Below are 17,766 nucleotides of genomic sequence, written 5' to 3' on the forward strand. Positions count from 1 at the left end.
ACGTATTACACAGCTTTACTATTTTCTGCTTGATGTCCAAGCTACTCCCTTCTTAGCCAAGTTTCTTTTTTGCAGGGATCACAAGTCTAAGTGCTATCCTAGCACCCCTGTAGGACACACACAGCCTGTGGGCAATCTGCCCAGCAATATTCTYTGCTTGTTTTCAGTGATTCACATTTGCTTTTATATTTCAGAGCCGAACAGCTCGGAGCAGTAATTCAAGATGCACAAGTGTGATAAAATAATTACACATGAAAACAAATCAGAAGCGTCAAAAGTGGAAATGCAAAAACATCTTCTCTTTGTCCCTCTGCATCCCTCTACCCATCTTTTCTACAAGTGTTTTGTGACAGCAAAAACATTCTCTCATTTTGGAAAATATCAGCTCTGTAGTGGAACTGGAGCCTGTGGTGCTGCTTTCAGCACTCTTTTTGATTTAGGCTTTCTCAGAGGCACCTTTTTCTTGCCAAGCAGAAGAGGGTCATTAATGAAGCACCTCCAGGACACTCTGCACACCCCAGGAGCAACCCAGGACACCTGGAAAGGGCAGTTCAGCTCTTAGACTGGTAAAGACAACAGCTAAGACAATGTCTCCTCCTTCCTCTGCATTTTCCATAGGGTTTGCAGAACGGTCCTTAAGGGACTGTATCACAGAGGGGCTACTAAGGCTGGCAGTTTTGGGCAGTGACTATTGAATGCTCACGACCAGGCACAGCCAGACTGATTTATTGCACAAAMAAAGAGAAAAATGAAACTGTTACCTCCTGTGTGTTCACACACATAGGGAAAGTGAGGGTCTTTGTTCTGCTTGTAGATGGCACAGCACACTAGGGACCAGGTCAATTTTATTTCTTAGTAAGCTTTCAAAGACGGCTTCAAATCAAATGCTTATTTTCTAGTGCGCTCTAAAGAAAGAGGAAAATGAGTAATGGGACATTTTTACATTTGAAGTTTCAATCTGGCAGTCTGAGAGGAAAAAAAAAAAAAAAAAAGCTGGTAGTTTAACAAAGCAAACTGCAACAAATAGGTATTTCCTTGTAATGTGAGGTAGTTTAATTTCATTAAAGTGTCTCAAAAGTCCTTCAAATACTTCTCTTGCACCAGACAGAGAAGATGTTGCTTCTCCTTTTTTTTTTTCCTGAAGCACAAGGTACCTGCCTGCTGCATCCCCTGGACATCTCTTTCCCACTCACTTCACTAAGCTTCTGATAACTCTTCTACTTAAGAACACCAGGAGCCAATAAGCCTTTGATTTARCTGTACGAATTTAGGGCTATAAAGAGATAAGACTCAAAGGAGATAGCTATATATATATTTATACATAGTGAGACCAACCGATCTAGCCAGAGGTGAACAAAATAAACAAACAAACCAAGACTTTCAATCACAAGAGCTTTTCTTCAGGCCTGAAGCAGCAGTAGTCTGGCCAAAAACAAGCCAAGAACTGCTGCTCCAAGTTCCTGCTTACATCAGTTAGTAGACTTTCTTAAGGAATGAAATAAATCAGTTAGCATGAACTTCCAGGGTGCTGAGGGAACTTAATCCAGAATAACAAACAGATAAAACTGGAGCTAGCAAACCTCTGGACCTTACAGACTGTGAGGCATGAGAGAAAATCCTAGAACGACTAGCTAGCTTTGTTACCATATAAACAAATGTAAGACTCCTTCGTGAAAGAGAGGCATCTAATTTACAAAAACTTCCCCTTACCCAAAGAAAAGGTAAAAAGTACAATTTTTGTCTCCTCTGTGTCGTCATARAGGAGAGGTTTTACACCTCATTTTGTGGTTAGCATGTGTTTGCTAGAGTTTTATATTCTCACTTATCCAAAGTCATATGCAACACTGGTGCACATGTACCAACAGCAGAAAATACATTTAGGAAAGAAAAAAACAATTATGTATTCTCATACTATTCTCAGCCAGCAAAGACAGCAGCTAGCCCATTTTTATGGTAGCATTAAAAGCCATGGCTTATGTATGGATGGGCTGTACAAAGATATTACCATATAGATCACACAAATAAAGTCTTGAGTTTTTGGGGTGTCTTTTTTTTTTTTTTTTTTTTTTTTTTTTTTTTTTTTTTTTTTTTTTTTTTTCTCTTTCCCTCACTGGCAACTATAGATAAGTTTCAGAAGCCTTTGGAATGGCTGCAAGGAAGATAGCTCATTCTGCTTTGAAAATGAGGTAAGTGCAGACTCAATGCAAGATTACCAAGGCGCTTAATGGGAAAGTTYGAAGGAATGAACTACTGGGCTAAAAAACTGGTGTCATTTGAAGTTTTATCTGAACCCAATGTCTAAGAGAATAAGGATGAGAAAAGAGAAAAGAAATAGAGGACTGGAGTTGAGCCTTTCTTTTGCCTTACAGAGAGTTATTCAAACTTTTCACTCCTTCTACCATGACCCCAAGAAGAGAATTCTGTTCCAGTGCACCATCACACTGGTGTCCTTGGCCTGATACAGACTGCTCAGGTGCTAGTCTAGAAAAGCTAGATCCGYAAAAGGACACACTCTTCAAGGCAGTAAAAACTTCTCCCTAACTGCAAATGAAGACAATAGTAAATATTTATGTCCATTTATTTCTTATATCCATCCATTTCTCTTTCCTTTCGGGTCCCTAGGCAGTGCTATTAGTTTCTTAAAAAACTAATTTTGCTTACCTTTGAGATCAGACATATTTGATCTTTTTTTTTTTTAATCTTCATTATAAACCCTTGTTCAATTAGAGTCRCACACAAAAAAATAAAGAAACAAACAAAGGCAGAACAAACCAAAACAGGTAAGCTACCTGTTTGAGGGTTTTGCTCTCCATTTGTCTTAAATTATTAGAAGCTATGCTGCTACATGTCTGGACTTTATAAATTAGATGTCTTTTCTTCATGCTTCATGTGGAAGAAGAGAAAAAAATCAGATGAACAACATTAAAACATTTCTTTGTAGAAGAAAAAGCAAAACATTGTGGTAGAAATACTTTCTGTCTGTATTCTGGATAATATTTGACAATTCTGAATGCATTGTATTATTCAAAAAATATAAATTTTAAAAAAGCTTCAAAGTATAAGTTGGAAACTGGGAACCTCAAAGGTTTGAGAATTCCACCTGTCACACAGGGTGGCACCTCCAGCACAAAGCTGGCATAGSGGGAATGAAGAAAGGCCATGGAAAGACATTCATGATTCCAAGTACATGTTTGTACCATTTAACAGAAAACAGAGATACTTTTTTCTCTCTTCATTAAAATATATGATATATATATATTTTAAAGGTATCCACTATCTTGGCCTTCAGCTGTAGAAGAAAACAAGGATGCAGAAAAATCCACATAAGCTTTCTGAAGCCAACCTTGCTATGGACTTGGTGACAGCAGACCCTTTTTAATAATTAGAATTGCAACCACACTTCTGCTTTGGCTAATTTTCAGATTAGATCACTTTTCTACATCTACGCAAATGGTGTTAAAATAAGGGGATTTTAAAAAGCTCTGCATCAAAAACATTGAGTAGAATTCATGCTTTTATTGGTATTCATCCCTTTTGCCACTGTGAATTTTAACTTGTGTCACCTGCTCCTTTGTGGAAATTCACAAAAGAAAAGCAAAAGCAGGACTCAGCCTAATGAATGCGAGCGATGGATTATCCAGTGCACATCAGCACACTCGTTGGCATCAAGGCAGCAGCTGGACGAAAAGACTAGATCATGTTTTCTTAGCCAAAACAATTTCAGGCTTCAATACAGTTTTTACTATTTTGAAAGCTGAAAGGGAATCAGAGCCAAGAATAACTTTTATAACTTAAGGACTATAGTGGAAAAATGATAAAATTATCATTGCTCCCTTGCCTAAGAAGAGCCAAGGGACTGTCTACAGGGACAACTGCACTGCCATTTTTAGTGTTTGGACACTGAACTCTGTCCGCTCTCCTGAGAGGGACACACAGGATTGCTGCGTATGAAATGCCCCATTCCCAGGGTTCATCTCAAATGGCACAGGACACAACTCCCTGACTGGAAGCAGCAGCAGAAGGTAGGAACCAACAAATGTGGCTTCAGGGAATACACTGTAAAGGCTAACTTTTAAGACCTTTATTGCTCCAGGCTCTTAAAAAAGTCAATGAGGACAGACCTCACTGGTCTGGACGAAGGGTTCAGAGCACTGGGTTTGCTCATTTTCTTTGAGCCACTGCAACTCCTCAGTCATTGACTCCAGCAAACAGGGAAATGCACAAGCCAATACTTGGATTTGCTGGTACCTCTTACCAGATACTGAGCCCTAGGGCAAGGTGAACACATCATCTACAGAAATGGTGTGTGGGCATCTATCTTCATCATCTCTAAGATGCATACTCACATACCATTTCTGTAGGTGTCTAGTCTTCTTCTACCTTGTATTCATCCTTGTCTACCTTTTCCCTCCTCATTCCCAGCCATGCACTAGTGAAACGTGCCCTGTTCTGGACCTGAACGTTGCTGGACACTCCATGAACTGATGCAGCCCAGATGAATAAAAAGGGATACTGTTCAGTAGAGAGCTGATCAATACATGAGAAGTTGTGACATATTCTGAGGACAGTGGTAAGAAGGCCATTAACACCTCATAGCTTGAAACATGGGAGGCAGGAGGAATAAGTGCTGGCAGTCAGGTGAGATCAGCTAGTGGTGAAACTCTTGCCACTGTGTCATTTCCACAGTGCACAGTGTGATTAGACTTCAGGAATTTCTTTCTAGGCTAGAAACAATTTAGCTTTACGTGTTTATGTTATGGACCTCCCTCAGAACAAACACTGCAGTCCTTAGAACAAATATTCTTCTATGTGTTGAAACAGAATTTCAGAGTTATTACTTGGGAGCAAGTGAGAGTATTGCTCAGTTTTATGATCGCAGTTATAGCCTAGCCATTTTGCTGTATCAGGCTGTTAGACTTCTTAGAGAAACAAAGCTGCAATTGTGCAAAAAACAAGGCTTTCTAAATTAAAAAGCACACTTTGTTCACATTTTTCCCATTGAACTACAACAAAGCCAGTCAGGCACAATTTAAGAGAAGCTCCCTATAGCACTCTTATTTCTGTATGTTACCAAAGCCAGGAAAACACAAGTGCATGCATGCACACGCAGCCATGRCATGCACTGCATCCCAATACCAAGACTGTGCTTCACCCGGTTCTTTCAGGAAAAGTTTAAAGTCAGTAAAACCAGGATCAAAGGCGAAGAGGCAAACAGGCATGGGATGTTTATTGGRTAGAGAATGAGGATGGAAAAAGGGAAATTAGGAAATGGGATAATATAATATGATGTAAGATAATAGGAAGCACAACACACCGAGCACAGGGATTCGCCATTATCCGCCTGCAGGACACTGCTGTCATCATTCTAATAATACAGTTTCCTGATTCTTTCCTTCCAAATATAATACCATTACTGCATAAACAACCACTTATTTACTGATAYAGGTTGGGAACTATTCTATTCCCTTCCTGACATTAACAACTTACATGTAAAGTAATTTCAAATACCCTTTTAAAATCCTAAGACTGCAGGATGGGTGAACACCCACCTCTACTTCCAATCCTGTGAGCTGTATAAAGTACTTGCAGAATGATCATGTTTTGTACTTCTCAAACTCTGCATTAATTTGGTTAAAAAAAGGCCATGGGGCAGAGAGGCTGGCAAAATGCTTCACTCATTGTGATGAATAATAAATCCGTGGCTCTGAACATAAATTCATTTGCTTAAAGTCTCACACYGAGTCTGTGGGTAAGGTTCAGGAGAGCTTCCCTCAGACAGGTATGCTCTGCACTAAAACCTTTCGTGTGGAGCCGAAAGGACTCAATCCTCGGCAGAAAAAACCAAGGTGTTAACTACGTGCTCTCTAATTTCTCAGGTTTTAGAAAGGCAATCTCTTAATCTTCACCCTTCAATATAATACAGTTTTATTTATTCTGTATTTAAAGTAGAGCTGTGAGAAACATTTTTGCAATTTCAAAGGCAGAAAAGACCACTTCAGCCTAGACTGCCTGTGTAAATGGACTAGATAATACAGACAGGGGTTCTCTCGCATTAGGCATTCAGTCAATCARATTTATTCTTACTCCTATTCTTATGCAGGCACAACTGTGGTACCAGAAAGTGCCTGAGGATAGAAAGCAGGGAGAATGCAAAGCATCCTGTGACTTTTTATTTCCCCTCCTGGCACCATTATAAACATGAATCGCAGTTTCTTGGGTCTGAACTTTCTGCCAAAATATGAGGAGAATTTCTAGTTTAAGACCTAATTGGAAAGAAAAACCAGCAACATAAGAAAGAAGGGATTTATGATTATGTTTTGGTATGTTAGCTGCTAGCTTTATTTACAGTATAAATTAAACAGAAGGAACAATTAGATGTTGAGCAGCATAAGATTTCTTTTAAAAAATGGTATCCATAATTGGGATATACTATTACCATTATAATGCTTATTCCATTCTGCTGTACTACAAATGAGAACTAATTAAACTTATTAATAAAACCTAGAGTGCTTAAATCTGTGTTTCATTATAGGAAACAAAACTAGGAAGAAATACTGTTTATACAAATAAAATAAGCATACAATACACAGTAGTTTTACATGCAACACATCTACATGCAACACATCTTTCTTAATTATTTASGTGTGCTGATTTGCAGAGGTTTGTAGGAAAATTAGAACACCAAATACCAAGCTTATCATAAACCTAGGGTCCAAAACACTATTTTACAAGTGTTTAAAGCTAAATTTACCAATAACTTTGCTGCTTGTACAAGGATCAAAAGGAGGACTGAGAGAAGAAAGAAGCTAACCAAATCCCATTTAAGAAGCCAACCTGCCTTCTTAGGTGCTGCAGACTCTCATTCTCCAGAAACAAGAGAAACCTGATCCTAAGGACATTCTATGCAAGATCACAGCAATCTGATAATCATATTTTGTGCAACCTGCTCCCCTTTGCAGCTCAGCCAAGTTGAGGTGGTCTTAACTATATAATAAYCACCAGCACCTGAAATCCATGAAGAGTTGGGCCAGAGTAGCACTTAGAGACCTAATTTTGACTGCATCCCAATGGAACCTGGATGCAGCAGCTCTGCTGTGGAGGCTACATGAACCCAAGAACCACTACYGCATTGCAGGCTACACCTTTGTCAAGGGTGCACTGCTTTAAGTCTTCCAAAAAATCCACTCTTCTTCACTTCAGATGACATAAGTCACTACTAGAGTAAGTGGGTAGGAAGCCATGCAATTATTTTTCAGTCCTAACACTTTAAAGTCAGAGCTGCAGGACGCAGTAAGGCAAGATCAGTCCTGCTGCTTGTGATCAAAGGATGTTTAATCTTTTCACCAGACGACTGCACACTCTCTCTTCTCCCTCCCTCCCTTTGGCTAGCCTCATTCGCAAACTCAAAAGAGAATCTGATATGGAAATATTTATGTATTCACATGTCCACGCTGTGCATGCTTTATACCCATCTTCACCAAATATTTAAATAAGAAAAAAAAAATGTGTCTTTTAGAAATACTCAGAGCAAGATAAATAAAAATAATTTTAAAAGGCAAATAGCAACGCAAAGWCTACAGCAAATCCTATACCATTTTAGTAGCTTGATCACCCAGTTATCCACAGGAATTTGGATACTCAGAAACATAGGTTATCACACTTAAACACTCACAGGTTATCACACTTAAATTATATTAGTGAAATAAACACTAGTTCAGGTGACAAATTGCACCTGTATTATACACATTAATAAGCATGCTAAGATTGTAATAGGTTTCCCATGCAATGGAAAATGAGCTACATTGACATTCACTGCCTTTACAGTTTGTATTTCCTATAGCATCCCGCAGTCTTCCTTGAGTTAGCAGCAGATCACTGGTCTCATTAAAATGCAGGCCAATTTATTATTAGCTCTAACAGACATCTTATTCATGTGTAAATGACAGGATAATAGAAAAGTTGTTTGACAGCTTGGTAAGAAAATTATAGCTTTCATCATCTTATATGATAAATCTTTCCTAAAATAAAGTGAACACCCATGTAAAAAACAGGAATTAGGGTTTTAGACAGAGAAAAGAATGTAACAATTATTCTACTTAACTGAGTCAGTTTCTGTGATCTCACCAGAGGTACTTCGATTCAGAACAAACCAAATTTGGGAATCATTTGCCAAAATAAATATTAGAAAGGGACAAAATACTTTGAGAATTTAACAGAAAAAAAAATGCACTCATTTTCTTAAAACGCATTATTTTACATGACAACAATCTTATAATTTCTTTGTTGTTTATATGTTTATGTTTCTGAAGTCTCACAGAAGCTTTATTGGAAAAACCTGTTGAGTTTAAGTGAAATCTTGTACTTTTTACAGTACTCCAGGCCTTGAATCTAAGGAAAACTTTTTTACTTTTTAACATTTTTTAAGTTACATAGCTGTTTAGAAGTATTTTTAATAAGGAGAATAGGGAAATGCCAAGGCTTCCCAGAGGATTTGAAAAATAAAGTGCTAAACAACATGGGAAGTATGAGCTTCTTTTTGTGGAAGGAACATTATTGGCAAGTTCTCTTTTYACACGTCAGTCTTGGCATGGAGAAAAGAAAATACAACTATTTTTACAGCTGCCAAAAACAAGTTTGGGAATGAATTGTTTTGCTCACAGAAAAAAAAAGAAAAAAAGGTTTAGTTTGAGCTTAAGCAAATCATTATATTTCCAAACAAATGCTCATTTTACATTTGAATGAAGTTATGAGAAACAGAGTTTGCAAAGCAGAAGTAGTGCTGCATTTCAGCATCAGTTCAACGGGCTCAACTTTTCATTTTGCAAAGGTGCAGAAAACAAACAAACAAAAAACAAGAAACCCACAAGGCTTTACCCAGTTTTAGGAGCTAAGCTGTTGTCTTCTATCTAGCAATCATTTTTTTCTTTCCCAAGAACTTAAAATGCTACTAGATGGGAAATTTTCAAAATTTTAACAAAATTTAAACTTCTTTGAGACTCATTAATGGCCAAGCAGTATCATGTAGACACCAAAAAATTAAAAATTTAGGTCAAATTTTGACTCTTATTTCCCTTGGCATCTAAATTCCTCCATTGGACACTGGACACAGAATCTATGCAGAAGAGGATCTAGAGTATGAGAAAGGTTCTATATGTCAGACTTGTCACAGCGATAATCAAACCCTTCATGAAAAAAAAGTCATCATTATTTTCTTCTTTAAAAAAAATGCAAATAGAAGGCATCTTCTGCTATTAATCATCTGATAAAGAATCGCAGCTATGTCACATAGGAAAAATGGATTTAGACCCATTCAGTCCAAATAAGATCAAGTTTCCATCCCTATGTTTTTGCCAGCTGGCCACTAGAATTCAATCAAAACACAGAGGTTATCTGGAACAATCTCTCTGTGACATTTTGTTTCTATCGCTGAATTTCAAAATTTCATTCCAGTTTAGAATTCTGAAATTAAAGTTTTCCGTTCCCACAGAACAAAAACCCTCAGAGATAAGTCTGAGAAATACTATAAAACTTTATTAGTATATYTTTAAGTATATCTTCAACATTTTTCTATTCAGGAAAGAATTTTAAAAAGTGTCATTAACCAAGTGAGAAAATTGAAAGAGAATAAACTGCTGGGACAATTCTGGCAAGGAATAAGGAATATTTCCCTCCTGACCCTCTCAACCAGTGGAATTTCCTGCCTTACTTGGGAATGTGAACATATTATCTGTCACGTCTAGTTTTGTTTTTGGGGATTATTGGCATTACTAAGCAAAAATCTTGCCTATTTCAAATAGTAGTTATTTCTTCAACCTCTTAATTATTTCTGACTTGCAGATGGTCTATTATAGAGGCTAATTTCAGCATCTGCTAATGGTTCAAATTCRGTGCTTTTAATGAATCTTGTCTGGCAGGCCAAGAGACTCACTGAAATACTGCATTCATTTGTTTATTTTAACTATTAAAAAAAACACCCACTTGTCCTAAAATCCAAAACATCTCAGCATAAACACACATTTTGGAAGATATCTCCATATCTGTTAAATCACATTCCAAGATGTGAGAGCATATATTGATGTCTTTTCCCCCTCCCCTTTGTTGTCCTAGAATTAACTCATTAATTAAAACCAACCCAGAAAATAATGCTGCTATACCTACAGCTTCAACTGTGCACACATAGTTTTCCAAAACAAACAGCTTGGAGATAGAGGATTGGAAATTCTCTCTTCTTACAGTAAACAGAAGCCTTTACCTYGAACTAGGTAACAATAGGACATTGCTATCTGCATTATGGCAACAGTATTGGAACAGATTATATACAGAAAATATCTAAACACTCTTCAACCTTATTAAGGTTGGAGACTGAACAGACAGATCTAACTAAAGTCAAATAGTAGCTGAAGTAGCTGAAGACTGTGATGGTCCTTGGCCATAGAAATCTTAATCTCATAGCTCATTAAAATTAAGTAGGAYTCAATTCAGATGACAAATATTCAAGCACAGAAGAACCATCTCCATGTGTGAAAGCACATCACTGACAAAAGTGCCACTGTCCCAATTACATGCTATGGTTAATCACAGTGCAGTTTTAACAAAATACTGAAGGTTCAAACAGCCAAAGGAAGACATGCTCAAAAAAAAAAAATTAACACGCGTTTTTGTTCACTGACTCCAGTGACAAGAGATTCTCCATAATGACTGCCAATACAAGTAGGCCATTGTTCAAAAGCCTTTTCAAATCAAAGCACAGCTCCATAACTATTTAAGCTCAAAAAATCCAAATTAAGTTCGCTCAGTTACAATCTATTTTCTTTAAAGGGAAACTGAGGGAAACTTTAAGGAAAATGGTTACTGACAACTCTGAAGTAACAGTTGCAACCATTTTGATTTATCAATACATAAATGCATTAGCATGAAATCTGGATTAATCAGAGCTATTTTTAGCTCAAAAATATTTAACTTCGTTCAAAAGCCATCAGTAAAAAACATTTGGAGACAAGAGAAGAAAAACAACTSTAATAGTAGCTATGACCATTTTGTGGTTGCATAGGCAAAGAAGGGAACCTACAGATCTGGAGGTCTGAAACAACACTTTTCTAATGGAATTTGATTTCAAAGGAAGTCACGAAGCTATGACTGGCTCTAAGACTTCAAAATGAATTAGCTTACATGATAAATGGCTCCATTTCAGAAAACAGAAAACCAAATCAGAAATAGATACTAGTGCATTCCTGAAATACCCTATGATTGCACTGAAAATGTTACAGGAACATGGCAAATACTTGAATTTGAAATATACTGTGATTGACTCTGATATTATATCTGATTTCTTAGGACTCACAAAAGCTATCTATGCATACGTAAACAGAAACATCAAAGATTAGGAATGTGGAAAGAACTGATGCTGACTGATGGCGAATATCTATGTGCAAGTCAGCAGCAGCCCTATGAGAATGCTACCTTGACTTGATGGAGTTCTACAAGACAGGGTAGTCTGTGTCCCTCRTGGTTGATGTCCTTCTCTCTCCCCAAGAGATACTGTTTCTGTGTTCATTGTCTCAAAATTAAGATCTGAACTATCATGCTGAAGTCACCAGGGCTTACATCTYATCTTCTGCTAGGGTCCGTTAGTTTGATAGATGACTTGTTTCTTAGTAGAGTCAATAAACAACAGTGTTGACTTGTATTGCAAATAAACTACTTATTCTGTCATTTGCCAACCTTTAAATTAAAGGCCACTTGAGATTATACTAAGTATTTTTTAGACATTTTCAATACTGACTTTTCATTATTGTGAAACTTATAGTAACAAGATTAAAGCCTATGTGTATGTTACAATCACAGGCCAGGAAGGTGAGGAGGTGGAGTTCTTTAYATGAGAAAGTAATAGGATTGTAGCAAGCTATGCTTGGAGAAGGGGATGAAGAGCAAGTCAAAAGCTTGAAGGGCAGGATAACATGGGTGGCACTGTTGTGGGTGTTGACTACAGGCCRCTGTAGTTAACTTTTACTATTGTAATAAATCACTGTCTGTGCCATATCTTCAAAGGGAGGAAGGGAGGGAGAAAAGGGAGAGGGGAGGGAAAAAAATAAAAATAAATCAGTACTAGGGAATTAACAGAGTTAAGGCCAAGGTTGAGCAGCTACATGGGCTGTGCAGGAGTATGATGAAGCTTCAAATAAGAGAAAGGTGGGACTGAGCTGGGACCATGGGCACATCTGAGCAATCTTGTAATAATTCAAACTTGTTATACTTGTCGTTTGGGAAACAGCAAAGCTACTTTCCCTATTTTCTAGCCAAAACTATTATGGGAGTTTGAAAGAGCACACAGATACCCCAGAGACCCAGAAAAACAGCTGGCTTTCCTCTAAGAGGAAAGTTCAGTAAAAGTGTTGGCAGATTTAAGAGACATTCAGCTCCCCCCCCCCCCCCCCCCCAAAAAAAAAAAAAAACATAGCATAAGCACACTCTGACTCCAAGAGGTCACAGAGTAGCATGCAAGATTAAAAAAAGTTCCTCCTAAAGAGACAGAAGTGCACCACTGCTTGGCTAGCAGGCAGGCATCTTCTCTTGTTGACTTGTACTTTTCTCCCAATTTGAAATTAGAGGCAGACCAAAAAAATAACACACTATGATGACTGTAATATTCATGGCATAKGTCAATGGAAAAGCCTAACCAGCCTATTCTGAGAAACAAGCACATCAGAATTATTAATATGCATAGCCACATCAGCCTGCAAACACACTATTTGCTAGCAGGGACTGTTATGGAAAGATCCTTTTGGAGACATCTGCACTATATTTACCAAGTGACTTCACTGACAGCTTCCTTCACATTTAGGGCTGAACATTGAGCTGCAAGCAGAGAATTCTAATAAAAGTTTTGAGGTTCCCTCACTGCAGAGGACCAGTTTTGAATTCCTGATAGTACTTGACCCATATGCTTGGGATTTACCAAAAAGAAACTCCRGAATTATCATAAGCACTAAAGACTCCTGGGCAAGAATAGGTGCAAAAAGTTTGGTCTAAATACCTGTATGGTRTGCAGAAGTCCTTATAACCCCTCCATTATATACAATCTTACAATCCACCCCTGCAATGCTGAACTGATGTTACAGTACTCTATATTTTGCAGGCAATACTGAAGTTTATCTATCTAGATATGATGTTATCCTGCCAAAATAAACAAGAAAAAAAAATTCATGACATTTTGATTCATTTCACCTCAAAATCCGCCATGCCTTTTYCCATGGATCTTTCCCAGGCAGACAGTATTTTGAATCATATATTTGTCCCATTGACTGCCCCACCTGAACTGTAACTCCTTAAAGTTTAACACCATTAACACCCCCAGAGTGAAAGCTGCTTTTATATCTTGATTATATGCTGAATTTATCAAGATTGAAGGACTGTCTGAGTGTTAAATCCAGTTTCCTTGCTACCAGCTTGCTATTTAAAGTGTAGATATAGCCTAAYTCCCTATTCCATCATCTAGAGACCGCAAAACCACATATCTTTTTTGGGTTAGATATCAGATTAATTTTCTGGTCTTGATTATCCAACTTATTTGGCATTTCACCCTRCAATTTCATTTACACACATACTCACTAAAGCATCATGTGAGGCAGGAGCAAAAACTCTACTGATCTCAAAGTATGACTTCTTTATCCACTAGCAAGTTACCCTGTCACAGAATGAAAGTGAGTTAAATGAACCATGTTGGCTGCTGTTCAGTCTCTTTGATGATTTTCCAGGAGTTTACAGATGGTTTGATTTTTTTCCTTCCCAGAATTATTTTTYTCATAATTGAAGTCAAGCTGAAAAGTCAGTAATTCCACAAACTCCCCTTTTCCCTAAAACTTGCCTTTTATTTCACACACTAGTGTGAAAGAGTATGCACTTAAGAGTCCTCAGAATGGAAATCTGGAGGAAGAGCTGAAATAAAGATGAAATTCTTGCAAAATTTTGTGGTCCATACCCACCACCCRTCTCCTTATCAGGTTCTGCCATCAGGTCGAATTGGCAGAGTCCACTTGGTTTTTRGACAACAGGGCAGAAGCAATCAAAGGCTATTAAGATACCTAAACGTATTTGTTACCTTTGTGTTTTGTTTATTGATAAAGGTCCTTCCAACAGCAGCATCCTCAAGGAAAAAATGCTAAAAGAATAAACGCCAAACATAAGAAACTCCATTTCTCATTTCTCTCTCCCCAAAGGCTTTTAGATGCCTCACAATTCAACCTTTGGATCACCTCAGGTTTTTGGTAAGGGGGTTAGGGATTTTTTGTGTGCATGTGTCTCTCTCATTAGACTCGTCTTCTTGGTTTAGCTTTGCAGACACAGCTTGTCAAAATTTTGCTTTACTAGAATAAAAGCCCTTTAGGGCCAGATAAATTCTTCTCACAAAGGCACCCAGATCACCTCTTAAGGCTGATTAAAACCACAGATGGTGCTTCAGTGCTCCCCAAAGAGCCACTTTTTCCAATCCTTGAAACATTTTATAGTTCTCTCCTGACTTATTCAAACTTTGACGTGTTTACAAAGCAGTCAGATCAACAGAGTTAATGAAATACTACTTCACAGACAAATCTTGGAAGTATTTGAAAACTCTTTACCCATTTTATTTTTGTTCTTAGATACAAGRACAACATTTTTAAAAAGTTTAAAAGTACTTCTTTTTAGGCAATTGATGACTTCCATAATATGAACACAATTTCAGAACATGAACACAGCTTAGCAGCAAGAACAGAACTAACATCTCCCAAAGAGCCTTATGTTCTTTCCAATGAAAAAGAAACATAGGAGGTATGCTATACAGAGGGCCACATAAACACAAGCAGTCAGCAGCCTCTTTAGCAGCTCCCGATACAACATTGATGATATTATTTCCTATAGTAAATTTCCAAAGAGTGGCGCAGCATATTTTCAGCCTGATAAAAGGCTGAAGTAAAAGTCCAAGTAAAAAAGAGGAATAATCAGCTACAGAAACCCAACCTAGACATAGGCACACAATGCTAGASCATCTCCTTTCAGAGGAGAGGAGATAATTTTATTCTCTTGACAGAGGCTTTCCCAGAAACTAGTTGCCTGGCTAAGGCTGGAAGGATATTTACTCCTCTTGCTTGCTCCAAGTTATGGTGAGGCAAGTTACCCAAGATTTTGTTATGTAAAGGAGAAATGTACTTACCACAGAAGTTTCAAAATGCTTAAAATATACATTTTAAACATCTTTATGGAACTAAATTTACATTTACTGTAATTTATATTATCTGATAATTGTTAAAGAAGTGAAAACTCAAATACTTAAGCAAGGACTACAAAATGAGTGTTAAAAGATAATTAAAAGTAATTTTTGGTGACAGCATGGATGTAAATATTTCTTTAAAGAAGGCTCAAATCCGATTAAGTACTGTTTGTTCAACATATTAATCTCTTATGCAACCTATTAGCATTGAAACTGGCAAGAAATATGCTTCCATAATTTTTCTGGCAATTGACTTGAATTCCCACAATATTCTTTGGAGCTGCAGAATTATTTAAACAAGAGTATTCCACTTCATGAAGATGTAGAAAGTTCATCTGACAAAATAAATCACRCAAGTTACTCTGATCACACGAGATATTTTCTCTCACTCTTATCATTTTTAATTTAACTTTAAAGTTTTTAGGATGCAAAGTTGCAAYAAACAAAACCTGCAGATACTGGTACACCACAACAGCTAATTGAAATGGATTAGAACTGAAATTCTAATTCCACTAAATCATTTGCTACTTAAACCTATTTTAAATTGAAGTCTTATCCTCCCTTCATTTCTCCTAGCAAATCAGCACAGACAGCTGCTCTTATTATTCCACTGAATCCATCAGGCATACAAGAAATATACGTAGCAAGCATCCTGGAGGATTATACAGGTCAATATTTTGCCTTTTGCAACACGACTCTGAATAATGGCAACAGGTTTTAGATTAAGAAATATGCAATGAGCATGCCTCATTTATTTCTGATTAATCCTAGATATCTGTTTATGTAGTTAATAAAGCAAAACAATACTTCATAATTTGTTTACAGATGCCACAGCTGGAGACTTCTTTTGCCTGTTAGGTTTTTAAACTGAGCAGACTATAAGAGCTAGTGATCAAAGACAGAGCAGTATCCCATACTCTAGTTTAAAGGTTCATTATCTTTGTCATTAGAACTACTCAGTGTTACAATTGTTTGTTTTTAAAATCCTGTTGCTACAAGAACATCACACATCATTTATACTTAAAGTGATTACCTTACTGGTCAGACAGACAGGTTATCAATATTAAGTCTAATTGAACAGGACAAATTGCATGTCACACCTGCTGACCTTTTCAGAGTTCCCTTTGTAATCTGATGTTCCTGCTGGTATCTATCTTCTTAAATACCATGATGTACCAAAACTAATGGAAAACATCCTGCAAACTGAGGATGTCTCCTTTTCAGTCTGCTGGGCCCAGGCTTGAGAGAAAGCAGTACAAAACACACACAAAAGATCTAGAAACACTTTTGTAGTCTTACAGAACTCGTACACTAGCACCACTTTTTTCCTTTCATCTTTTCACTTAAACAGCTTGAACCAGTTAATCAGAAGAGATGATGGCATCTCTCTCCGCATTGTAGCGGTGGATACCTTTCAAGAAGTCTATGCTAAACTCCAGTCTTCATCCTAAACTATTTACATTTGAGTTACCTAACTAAACTGGTTTGGTTCATGTAATGTTGCATCAAACTCTTCTTCCAGTTGAAAAAATGTTTTGTTAATCCCAGTGATGAATAGGGTTGTGTTTTCATGTTAGTGTTAAAATTATAAATGAAAGGAAAATATTCCAGTCAAATCCTAGAAAYAGATAAATAATTTCTACTAGACCTAGCTGTATAACTCTTGTAGAAGAGGACTAGCATACAGATGCAAATAAAAAGCCATGCAAAAGAAAGCTGGACAAGAGGCTCTACAGAAATAACTTGACTATTCATTACTTACAGTTTGAGGTCATTGAGGGTCATATCCTAACATATGAGGTGAAATAACATAGGTATACCAAGTTAATTCCTTACTTCAACATGCATGAAAAAAAGGTAGAAACCATGCTTTATGAACTGGAGTAATTTTGCAAACTGAGGTACATTTGCATTGAGGAAGAATAACTACTATTTTTTTCCAGTACATAATTATACTCAAGGAAACCCAARTAATTATAAAGCAAAGTGTCTTTGACCAGATATTAGACTTTAATGAGCAGAATTCAGAARTTATAGGTTTCTGGAGTAATTGGGAGTGGAAAAGGTACAAGATACATTTTGTCAACTGATATGCAAGTTGCCAATTAAAATGTGACTCCATCAAAAACAAAATCAACTTATAATCACCTCATTGCTATTTTGTAGAGTGCGTTCAATAAATCCAGTGATCTCCTGCGTCAATCCAGTAACTATCAGCTGAAATATCATGACCAGGATACCTGTGAGCCCTTACCCTAAATCCCCACATACTGAAGGGAGTGCAAGGAGCTCCTGCTCACTTGCTGTCCCAGTACTGCCTCTGCCRTGATTCTCAACCAGCCTTAAGCAGCATATTTAAAACTGCCTCAGGTATCACACTGCTGCCTCTCTAGAATTGGAGCTGAGCAGCTTTTCCTAAAGACTCATCTTTACTGAGCTTTTTTTAAATTAATGACATCTGTAGAAATTGATACCCAAGATATCATAGGAATTTAACAGGAGCATCTCAGCTGGAAGCTCTT

Source organism: Nothoprocta perdicaria, unplaced genomic scaffold (assembly GCF_003342845.1).
Source record: "Nothoprocta perdicaria isolate Ctin4 unplaced genomic scaffold, notPer1 scaffold_14, whole genome shotgun sequence".
Classification (NCBI taxonomy): Eukaryota; Metazoa; Chordata; class Aves; order Tinamiformes; family Tinamidae; genus Nothoprocta; species Nothoprocta perdicaria.